At 44.8% G+C, this 12,037-nt stretch overlaps 1 protein-coding gene across 11 annotated transcripts in view; it reads right to left on the reverse strand.

Annotated features, from left to right (window-relative positions):
* ralgapb (Ral GTPase activating protein non-catalytic subunit beta) overlaps nt 1-10,027 on the reverse strand; it is a 132,587-nt gene extending 122,560 nt beyond the window's left edge. For 10 of the 11 annotated variants that reach the window (XR_011954539.1, XM_072556120.1, XM_072556119.1 and 7 more), the window contains exon 1: nt 9,887-10,027. The gene's annotated coding sequence lies outside the window, so the exon portion shown is untranslated. The remainder of the gene's footprint in view (nt 1-9,886) is intronic. The other variant, XM_072556113.1, reaches the window with a different exon arrangement.
* Between the last annotated feature and the right edge of the window lie 2,010 nt (nt 10,028-12,037).

Genomic DNA, 12,037 nt, shown 5'->3' on the forward strand with positions numbered 1-12,037 from the left:
TAATTGAAGGAGAACTGCCAAGCCACCAGCATCTGCAGACTGCCCGGAGAACAGCTCTCTTTATCGATTAGTGATCTGTGGAACAGAAATTCCGAAGAAGAAAAGAAGACCAAGGAAGAGAAGATTCGACATCTGGCTGGTTTTGAAAACTTGATGTTTTGGTAAATCTTAAATTGGGGGGTTTTAACGGACTAGTATGGAAGAAGAGAAAGGTGAAAGATAGGTTAGAGGAAGGAGCTGTAAATAACTGTTAGCTAATTATTCTGTTATACCTTCAGAAATAATGTTGTTAATTTTTAATTTAAATAGTTCTTGGCCTCTTGAATTTTCCCAGATTACTGCACAGTATAAATCGTTTCTGTGTTTCTGTTTTAAATTAAGCAGGAGGGGTTTACCCCATGTTGGAACACAATTGTTCCTTAGACGAAGAGTATTTTTGACATTCAGATACACTTATGTGTCAAGATCTTTTATTAATAATCTCGCAACCAAAAGCAAAATATTCACTTAACTCAAGCTTGATTATACCCTAGTCTGTGAGGAACAGGTTCATGTTACCTTTACAGATACCATCAGGTTTCCAGCAAACTTTGTTTTCCATCATCTCTAACCTTATTATTTTTTGGCTTTATTTATTGCTACACTTACCACTTAGGGCCATTGGGTTTGTTTGGGCGTTTTGAAAAAAAAACAACTTTGCTAGGCCTGAATGAACCCAAAAGTAAAGTATTTTCTCAAACAGACCTGACGACACGCTGAGTTTGAGCCTTTGAATAAACCCTTTTCTTTTAGGTCAGTTCGGTCCAATGAAAGTTTCTTTCCAAAAGACCCTAACTCAGCATGTCTACGGATCTGTGTGGGTCCATTCAGGCCCACTTTTGAAAAGTCCTTTGTCTTTTAGGTCTGCTTGGTCTTTGGATTTGGATAACGGATGCCCGACGTGTAGCAGAGAGAAAAGAAAGAACTATTGGATATGGTGAATTTGGACTTTCAGAAAGCTTCTGAAAAAGTCCCATTAAAAATATACATTGGGATAATATTCTGGCATGGATTGAAAATTTGTTAGCAGACAGAAAACTGTTGGAATAAATGGGTCTTTTGTAGAGTGGAAGGCAAATTACAGTGGGGAACTGCAGGGATAGGTATTTGAATCATAGAATCCCTAAAGTGTAGAAACAGGCCCTTTGGCCTAGAAAGTCCACTCAGACCATTCCCCTACATTTATGCTGACTAATGCATCTAGCTACACATCCCCGAATACTATGGGCACTTTAGCATGGCCAATTCACCCTAACCTGTACATCTTTGGACTGTAGGAGGAAACTGGAGCAGCTGGAGGAAAGACACACGTTGAATGCCCAAACTCCACACAGATAGTCGCCCGAGGCTGGAATCGAACCCGGGTCCCTGGCGCTGTGAGGCAGTCGTGCTAACCACCGGGTTACCGTGCCGCCCAAACTTTGGTTGTAGTTATTTGGATGAGGGAAGCAAACATAATTTTTCCGAGTTTGCTCATGATACAAAACCAGGTAGGATTGAGGGTAGTGAGGAGAAAGTAAAGAGGCTTCATAGTGACTTAGATAAATTGGATGAATTGGCAAATAATGACCGATGCACTATACTATGGATTAACTGTGGATTAAAAAAAAAGAATAAAAGCATGGACTACTTTCTAAATGGTGAGAAAATTAATAAAGCCAAAGTACAGAGGGATCTGGGAGTGCTAGTCGAGGATTCTCTAAAGGTAAACATGCAGGTTGAGTCTGTGATTAAGAAAGCGAATGCAATGTTGTCTCTTATCTCAAGAGGGTTGGAATATAAAAGCAGAGATGTACTACTAAGACTTTATAAAGCTCTGGTTAAGCCCCATTTGGAGTACTGTGTCCAGTTTTGGTCCCCACACCTCAGGAAGGACATACTGGCACTGGAACGTGTCCAGCGGAGATTCACACGGATGATCCCTGGAATGACAGGTCTAGCATATGAGGAACGGCTGAGGATACTGGGATTGTATTCGTTGGAGTTTAGAAGATTAAGGGGAGATCTAATAGAGACGTACAAAATAATACATGGCTTTGAAAAGGTGGATGCTAGAAAATTGTTTCCGTTAGGTGAGGAGACTAGGACCCGTGGATACAGCCTTAGAATTAGAGGGGGTAAATTCAGAACAGAAATGCGGAGACATTTCTTCAGCCAGAGAGTGGTGGGCCTGTGGAATTCATTGCCAAGGAGTGCAGTGGAAGCCGGGACGCTAAATGTCTTCAAGGCCGAGATTGATAGGTTCTTGTTGTCTAGAGGAATTAAGGGCTACGGGGAGAATGCTGGCAAGTGGAGCTGAAATGCGCATCAGCCATGATTGACTGGCGGAGTGGACTCGATGGGCCGAATGGCCTTACTTCCACTCCTATGTCTTATGGTCTTATGGTCTTATAACTGGGAAGTTACCCACTTTGGTAGGTAAGAGAGAATGGCAGAGCATTATTTACTTGGTGATGGATTGGGGAAACATTGACATACCCAAATGCCCTTGTACACCAGTCACTGAAAGCAAGCATGCAGGTGCAGCAAGCAGTTAGAAAGCAAATACTAAGTTAGTCTTCTTGCAAGAGGATTTGAGTACAAAGACAAAGAGTTCTTACTGCAGCGATACAGGGCTTTGGTAAGACCATACCTGGAATACTGGAATTTGGTCACCATAACTGAAGAAAGCTATACTTGTCATAGATGAAATGCAGTGAAGGTTCACCAGACTGATTCTTGGGAGGCAGATTTGTGGTTTGAGGAGATATTAGGTCATTAGAAGTCTGCAGTAACAATTAGTCAATCTGGAGATACCATTAGGCAATGGATAAAAGCTATGATTAAATTTGCAATTGTTTTATTTGGCTGTTTGATTCCTGAATCATCTTTGATGAGAGGTCTTCCTCCCTTTGTTTTTAGGTTCAATGACTTAAAGGGGTCCCACCTTTATTCTGGTGGGACTGGATGTATGGAAACGGGCTTTTGCTTGTGTATAATAAAGGAAAAGGGGGGGAAAATCGTCTAAATCCAAGATACCTAAAACTGCTTTTAATCCAGTAGTACAGCTTACACAATCCTATGCAGAAACAGCATGGGTAAATTCCTGCCATCAACTATACTATTATGGCAAGATTAAGGGAAAGAAACTCCCATGAAATCACAAAATCAATTAGATGTTCAAGTCAGTGATTTCTGCAGCAAGTCAGACATATTCAGCATACTTGATCCAATAAACTACAGGGGAAGAAAAGACTAACTATTCAATCAATTTTGTATATGATAGATTTTAAAGATATCACCTGAAAAAGCAACTTGGTGTTAATGAGACAGGATGATCATAGGCCTAGTTTATTAAAGTAGAGGGTACAAGATTGAGAATTTGAACTCACGTCATCAATTCTGGAAATAAACATTCGGAATCAGTAGAAGTGATCAAACTGTTGGATTGTTGACATAAACCCAACTGGCTCATTGAGGTCCTTTACAAAAGGAAATCTGCTGATCTTACCTGGTTTGAGCCTAACTTTGGGTTACCTCTACAGCAATGCAAAATATCCAGATTACAGAGGAGGAAGTGCTGGATGTCTTTAAATGGTTAAAGGTGGATAAATCCCCAGGACCTGATCAGGTGTACCCGAGAACTCTGTGGGAAACTAGACAAGTGATTGCTGGGCCTCTTGCTGAGATATTTGTATAATCGATAGTCACAGGTGAGGTGCCGGAAGACTGGAGGTTGGCAAACGTGGTAGCACTGTTTAAGAAGGGCGGTAAAGACAAGCCAGGGAACTATAGACTAGTGAGCCTGACCTCGGTGGTGGGCAAGTTGTTGGAGGGAATCCCGAGGGACAGGATGTACATGTATTTGGAAAGGCAAGGACTGATTCGGGATAGTCAACATGGCTTTGTGCGTGGGAAATCATGTCTCACAAACTTGATTGAATTTTTTGAAGAAGTAACAAAGAAGATTGATGAGAACAGAGCAGTAGATGTGATCTATATGGACTTCGGTATGGTGTTCGACAAGGTTCCCCATGGGAGACTGATTAGCAAGGTTAGATCTCATGGAATAAAGGGAGAACTAGCCATTTGGACAGAACTGGCTCAAAGGTTGAAGACTGAGGGTGATGGTGGAGGGTTGTTTTTCAGACTGGAGGTCTGTGACCAGTGGAGTGCCACAAGGATCGGTGCTGGGCCCTCTACGTTTTGTCATTTGCATAAATGATTTGGATACGAGCAGAAGAGGTACAGTTAGTAACTTTGCAGATGACACCAAAATTGGAGGTTAATGGACAGCGAAGAGGGTTATCTAAGATTACAACATGATCTGGACCAGATGGGCCAATGGGCTGAGAAGTTTAATGGGCAGATGGAGTTTAATTCAGATAAATGCGAGGTGCTGCATTTTGGGAAAGCAAAACTTAGCAGGATTTATACACTTAATGGTAAGGTCCTAGGGAGTGTTGCTGAACAAAGAGACCTTGGAGTGCAGCTTCATAGCTCCTTGAAAGTGGAGTGGCAGGTGGATAGGATAGTGAAGAAGGCATTTGGTATGCTTTCCTTTATTGGTCAGAGTATTGAGTCCAGGAGTTGGGAGGTCATGTTGTGGCTGTACAGGACATTGGTGAGGTCACTGTTGAAATATTGCATGCAATTCTGGTCACCTTTCTGATGTTGTGAAACTTGAAAGGGTTCAGAAAAGATTTACAAGGATGTTGCCAGGATTGAAGGGTTTGAGCTATAGGAAGAGGCTGAACAGGCTGGGGCTGTTTTCCCTGGAGTGTCAGAGGCTGAGGGGTGATGTTATAGAGTTTATAAAATTATGAGGGGCATGGATAGGATAAGTAGACAAAGTATTTTCTCTGGGATGAGGGAGTCCAGAACTAGAGGGCATAGGTTTAGGGTGAGAGGGGAAAAGATATAAAAGATATCTGAGAGGCAAAGTTTTCACGCAGAGTGTGGTACATGTATGGAATGAGCTGCCAGAGGATGTGGTGGAGGCTGGTACAATTGCAACATTTAAGAGGCCTTTGGATGGATATATGAATAGGAAGGGTTTGGAGGGATCTGGGCCGGGTGCTGGCAGGTGGGACTAGATTGGGATGGGATATCTGGTCGGCATGGACAGGTTGGACCAAAGGGTCTGTTTCTGTGCTGTACATCTCTATGACTCTTAACTGCTCTTAAAGTGGCCTGGCAAGGCACTCAAAATGGTATACAGCAATGTCACATCACGAGAGTTAACTTTAAAAATTATTAATCTCTTCAATCTCAACATTGGATCCAATAATATACAACTCAAGTTCTCTAATTCTGAGCAACCCAAAATCTGTGATTTCACTATTATGGTTTCATAGTTCAATATACATTGCATGAAATTTTCATTTAACATAACACTTTATAAAACTTGAGGTGATATAGTATATTTTATATACTGCAGTATCATAGTGTTTCATTGGAACAGGAAGCCATTCAGCCCCTCAAACATTTTCCACCATTCAACAAGATCATGGCTGATCTGCAGCCCAACTCCACATACCTGCCCTTGGCCTACATCCCTTAATACTTTTGCTTAACAATATGCATCTATCTCAGATTTAAAATTAACAACTAGTCCTGCATCAACTGGCATTTGTGAAGACAGTTTAAAAATCTACTGACCTTTGGGTGTAGAAGTGCATACGAACAACTCTCCTGAAGTGTCTAGCCCTAATTCTCAGAGTATGCCCCCTAGTTATAGAATCCCCAAGCAGTGAAGACAGTTTATCTTTAACTACTGTCTTTTCCTGTTAAAAGCTTGAAGGCTTGACCAGATCACTCCTTAACCATATACATTTTGTAGAAAACATGCCTAACTTGTGTAATCCCTCTTCATAACTTAACCCAAGGTCTAGGTATTATTTTTATAAACCTACATTATACTCCCCCTCCAAGGCTAATTTATCCCTAACAGTTCATTAAGCTAGTAAGATTAAATCTTGTTCTGTAGGCAAACATGGCAGTAAACGTTCACAACTCACATTTATATCTTGCTGTTTATCAAATCAAATGTCCCACAATGCTTTGCGGGAGTATTATCGGACAAAACCTTGAAGGCTTTGAAATGATTTCTAAGTTTTCTAAGAAAGGGGCAGAAAGGCAGGACAGTTTAGGGAGGGATAAAGGCACAGCTGCCAAAGGTATAATGGCAACATTAAAAATAAAATAAAGTCACCATAATCCTCCCAGACCATAGGGCTGCTCTCTCATTAGAAAGCAACAACTGGTCGTGGTTTAACCTGAGGGTCACCATGCCTGAGGCAAGGGAAAGAGGTTGAAAAGGACAGTCCTTCAAGATAACCTCAGTCAGTGCAGGAATTGAACCCATGTTATTGGCATTATTCTGCGTTGCAAACCAGCCACCCAGCCGACTAAGCTAATCAACCCCAATGGCAAGTGATCAATTATGAAAGAGCAGAAAGGTTTCACAAGGTCCTCAAACAGAAACAAATGACTGATAGTTTTAGTGATAATGATTGGCGGGGGATTGGTTTAGAACAGGGGAATGGGGAATGGAGGTGGTGCAGCAGAGGGCGTCTGGATGACAGAGGGAGGAAAAGCACCTTGTTCAAAATAGGCAGACATCTGGGACACTAACGAGCGGAATATCTCCTTGTCCAAGCAGATGCGATGAAGGCAGAGGAATTGGGAGAACAGGATGGAGTTCTTGCAGTATACCAGGTGGGATGTGGTGTAGTCCAGGTAGTTATGTGAGTCTGTAGGTTTGTAGTAAACCGGAGATGGAAATGGTGAGGTCAAGAAAGGGGAGGGAGGTGTCAGAGATGGACCAAGTGAATTTGAGGGCAGGGTGGAAATTGTGGATGAAGTTGATGAACTGCTCCAGTTCAGCCTGGGTCCAGGATGCTGCACTGATACAGTCATCAATGCAATGGCAGAAGAGGTGGGGCACAGTGCCTGTGTAGGTACTGAAGCGGGACTGTTCGACATAGCCAAGAAACAGGCAAGTGTGCCTGGAGCCCATCCGGATGCCCATGGCCACACCCTTGATTTGGAGGAAATGGGAGGAGTTAAAGGAAAAGTATTGAGGATGAGGACTAGTTCAGCGAGATGGAAGAGGGGGACTGGATGGAGAGAAAGAAGCGGAGGGCCTGGAGGCCATCCTTGTGGGATACAAACGTGTATAAGGACTGCACGTTCACAGTGAAGATAAAGCGTTGGGGTCAGGGGAACTGGAAGTTGCTGAAGAGATGGAGGGTGTGGTTGGTATCGTGGATGTAGGTGGGAAGTGTCTGTACTAAGGAGGAAGAGGATGGAGTCGAGGTAGGGCAAGAGGAGGTCAGTGAGGCAGGAGCATACCGAAGCATTAGGTTGGCTGGGTAGTTGGGCTGGTGAATCTTTGCGCCCACCCAGTATAGCTTTGTTCCCCACCACAAACTGCCTGCCCCTCCCCAGATTTTTTGCCCCACAACTTTGGCTCCCCTATGCAAATCATATTACGCCACATTTCACCCCTGCCCATATCATCTTACCCCTGTTGCAGTGCTCTAAACACCCCCTTCGCAACACAACAAAAGGACCCCTTGTCCTCACCTATCACCCCACCAGTCTCCGTATCCAACGCATCATCCTTAAACACTTCTGCCAACTCCAATCAGACCCCACCACCAAGAACATCTTCCCCTCCCCACCCCTCTCTGCCTTCCACAATGACCGCTCCTTTCGACAGTCCTTGGTTCATGCCATTTTCCTCACCAACACCCCCGAACCCCCAGGTACCTTCCCCTGCAACTGGAAAAGATGCAAAATCTGCCGGTTCACCTCACCTCCATCCAGGGTCCCAAACAGTCCTTCCAGGTGAGACAGATGTTCACCACCCTCTCCTCCAACCTATTTACTGTATCCAGAGCTCCCAATATGGTTTTCTCTACATCGGGGAGACCAAATGTAAACTTAGGGAATGGTTCACTGAGAATCACAGCCAGGCCCGCAGGGGCTGACCCCCCAGACCACCGAGTCACCACCCATTTCAATTTCCCCTCTCACTCCCTTTCCGACATGACCATCCTTGGTCTCCTCCATGCCACAACAAATCACAGCTCCCTTTGGAGGAACAAAACCTCATCTTCCACCTGGGCAGCCTCCAGCTGGAGAACTCAACACTGAGTTTCTCCAATTTCAAATAACCTCCCTCCCTATACCTGAACTCCCTTCCCAGCCCGTCCTCATCTCTTCCACTGCTCCTTGCCACCAATTGGATTCATTCCTCCCATTGACCAACCAGGTCGTATTCTCTACCTGTTTTCACCTGTCCCCACTTCACCACCCTGCCCCCACCACCCCCTTTATGTGCAACTCCCCCCACACCCATCCCCAGTCCTGAAGAAGGGTTACACCTGAAACATCCACTTCTCCACCTCTTGATGTTACCTGGTTTGTTGCATTCTACAATCCTCCGGCCTGTTTATTTTAGATTCCAGCATCTGCAGTTTTTTTTGTCCCTAACCCTTTATCTTATGGTCACCCACAGTACAGTGCTGGAGGAAATTTCAGGATTTTGACATACATCCAGTCTGAGCTTAATAGTTCACTTGAGATGATGGTACCTGCAACAACGCAACACTTCATGAGTAAGCTGTAATGCAACTGGTAGCATTTTCACCTCAAAGTTTGAAATTTCTAGCTTCAAGTCTGACTTCAGGATTTGAGCACAAAAAGTGGTTGTCACTCCACTGTAATATTGAGGGGGGGTGCTACACTGTCAAATGCCTTCAGTCGATGCTATAAACTGAGCCCCCATGTGATCTGTCAGGCATACAAGGAGTTATTTCAAAGAGCAGTTATGCCCAATTACCTGATGAATAATTATTATTCCTTAGACAATCATCTTGCAATGTTGGTGACTTCTTACAGTACAACACTGACTACACTTAAAGCATTAGATGGATTGCAAAATGCTTGAAATGTCAGGTGAATGTTAACACACAACATAAATGCAAATCCTCAAGTCAACCTTCTGAATGAGATACATGCTACTTTGAACCAAGGTACTACTAAAATACACACACGAAATAGGAACTCAGCAGTGGACATCAACTACTGTAACAAATGAAGGGAAAATTCTTAAACTCATGGCTGTTTACATAAACAAGGCTACAGATCATCCACCAAACAACAAACGCACTCAATCCCCAAGTTACAACACATAGAGCCAACGAGAGTATCCGTGAAAACAATAAATTACTCCAGACTTAAATCTGTATTATTTTTAAAATCAAAACTTAAGGGAAATCTTTTTCTCGAAAAAGTAACAATTTACATCGTGTTTAATTATAATGAACATACATACTGACCAGGTACATAGTTTCAGTCTTTACTCAATCTTGTCATACATTATCAGTAAACAACATCAAGGCGGAAAAATTAGCCCCAGCCCTGAAGCCAACCCGATGTCTACTTTTATTTTGGCCAACTATCAAGCTTTACATTCGATCTGTTCCCTCTCAATTTCAGCTCTGATTAAAGTTAAAGTTTTAAATAACCGAAATACAAACAATTCCAGCATTACCTCCTTCCAAAAACATTTAAATCGCTTTAAAATCTCCAATCGTTGCTTTTCATGAAGGAAGTTTATTAAAGAATTACTGGATCATGTTCATTGCCTTTTATTCCCCGCTTTACACACAGTTCTCCCGATGCTTTAACCCTCAAATGATGGCACTGCTGAACGGGAGGGGGGGGATTGAGAAGCGGCAGGGTCTGTACTCGAGGCCCAGGCTTTGGCCATGTTACAGGCCGCAGCCAAGTAACAGCCGGGAGGAGGGAGAAGGGGCGTGAATCGACACCGACTGAGGAAGGAGGCAACTTTTACCTGTGCAGCCGAGGAGAGCCGACATGTCCCGCCGTCCACCAGCCTCACCAATACTCCCGTTAACACAGCAAGGCAAACATCACACAGGGGGAGCAATCAGAGACCTTCCCACCCCGCCTCCACAGAGCCCGACCGAACCCGTCCGGAAACAGCCGAGGTTACACCAAAATCCCGCCGGGAACACCCGAATCACCTGCCGGAAATGGCCGAGTCTGGACCAGAGCCTCTCCCGGGAACACCCGAATCACCTGCCGGAAATGACCGAGTCTGGACCAGAGCCACTCCCGGGAACACCCGAATCACCTGCCGGAAATGACCGAGTCTGGACCAGAGCCTCTCCCGGGAACACCCGAATCACCTGCCGGAAATGGCCGAGTCTGGACCAGAACCACTCCCGGGAACAGCCGAATCACCTGCCGGAAATGGCCGAGTCTGGACCAGAGCCTCTCCCGGGAACACCCGAATCACCTGCCGGAAATGACCGAGTCTGGACCAGAGCCACTCCCGGGAACACCCGAATCACCTGCCGGAAATGACCGAGTCTGGACCAGAGCCTCTCCCGGGAACACCCGAATCACCTGCCGGAAATGGCCGAGTCTGGACCAGAACCACTCCCGGGAACAGCCGAATCACCTGCCGGAAATGGCCGAGTCTGGACCAGAGCCTCTCCCGGGAACACCCGAATCACCTGCCGGAAATGGCCGAGTCTGGACCAGAGCCTCTCCCGGGAACACCCGAATCACCTGCCGGAAATGGCCGAGTCTGGACCAGAGCCTCTCCCGGGAACACCCGAATCACCTGCCGGAAATGACCGAGTCTGGACCAGAACCACTCCCGGGAACAGCCGAATCACCTGCCGGAAATGACCGAGTCTGGACCAGAGCCTCTCCCGGGAACAGCCGAATCACCTGCCGGAAATGGCCGACCCTAAGCGGGAACACCCGAATCGTTCGTCGGAAAAGCCCGACCTTCACCGGGAAGGCAGAATTGCGATGAAGATAGTACAACAACAATTTCTGTTTGTCTGTAATGACCAACTGAGCATATACCCTTTGGGTTTATGGCCTGCTGCAAGGTATGGGGTACACGAGGCCAGGACAGGACTCCCGAGGGAGCGGGAGGTGGTATCAGGCCCTACCTGAGCTGTCAGGTAGATGGGCGCCATTTCAGGGCCAGCAGCTCCCATCCCCTGGTCTATGTCTGTCCTTTGGTCAACGACACCAAGAGCAAAAAGTGGGATCACTGCAGAGAATTGACGTTGGTTGGACCAGTATTTATTGCTCATATATTTTAAAAAAGACGCTGCAGAAAGTGCTGGAGAATTTGGTCTGGAAATTTTCATCTTCATTTGAATAATATTTATTGGACTTGAAATGTTAGTTGTGTTTCTATGTCCACAAATGCTACATGACATAAGTTTATTCACTGCTTACTTCTAAAAAAAATTATTGCCCCCAAAGAAGGCAAGCTGTTGCAGACAATATGCTGTAGGTAGACCCACAATGCCCTTAGGGAGAGAATTCCAGGTTTCTGATGCAGCAACAGTGAAGGAATGGTGATATATTTCGAAGTCAGGATGGTGAGTGGCTTGGAGGGAATGTGCAAGGGCTTGTATTCCTATATACCTGCTGCTGTTGTTCTTCTAGATGGAAGTGGGTTTGGGTTTGAAAGGTACTGTCTAGGGAGCCTTGATGAATTTCTGCAGTCCATCTTGTAGATAGTACACACCGTTGCTACTGAATGTCAGTGGTTCAGGGATGATGTGGAGCTGCCAGTGTTGGACTGGGGTGGACAAAGTTAAAAATCACACAACACCAGGTTATAGTCCAACTGGCTTATTTGGAAGTATTAGCTTTCAGAGCACTGCTCCTTCATGAGGTAATTACTGGTGGAGAGAGTGAGTGCTTTATATCCTGTGGTCAACCTGCTCAGTACCTGCTGTCTCCTGCCCCAAAAATTGTGTTTTCCCTTGTTTAGGATTCAGTTAGCTCATCAAAGAACTTACTAAAAATTAGTCAAACACAATATACGTTCAAAAATCCATTCTAGCATTCATTTATTAACCCAAGCTTTTCGAGATGTCCATTAATTATGCCCTGGATTATTGCCTGAAAGTTTTAACATTAGACTGAATTGGTCTGTAGTTACCAG

The sequence above is a fragment of the Chiloscyllium punctatum genome, chromosome 37 (genome assembly GCF_047496795.1).
Source record: "Chiloscyllium punctatum isolate Juve2018m chromosome 37, sChiPun1.3, whole genome shotgun sequence".
NCBI lineage: Eukaryota > Metazoa > Chordata > Chondrichthyes > Orectolobiformes > Hemiscylliidae > Chiloscyllium > Chiloscyllium punctatum.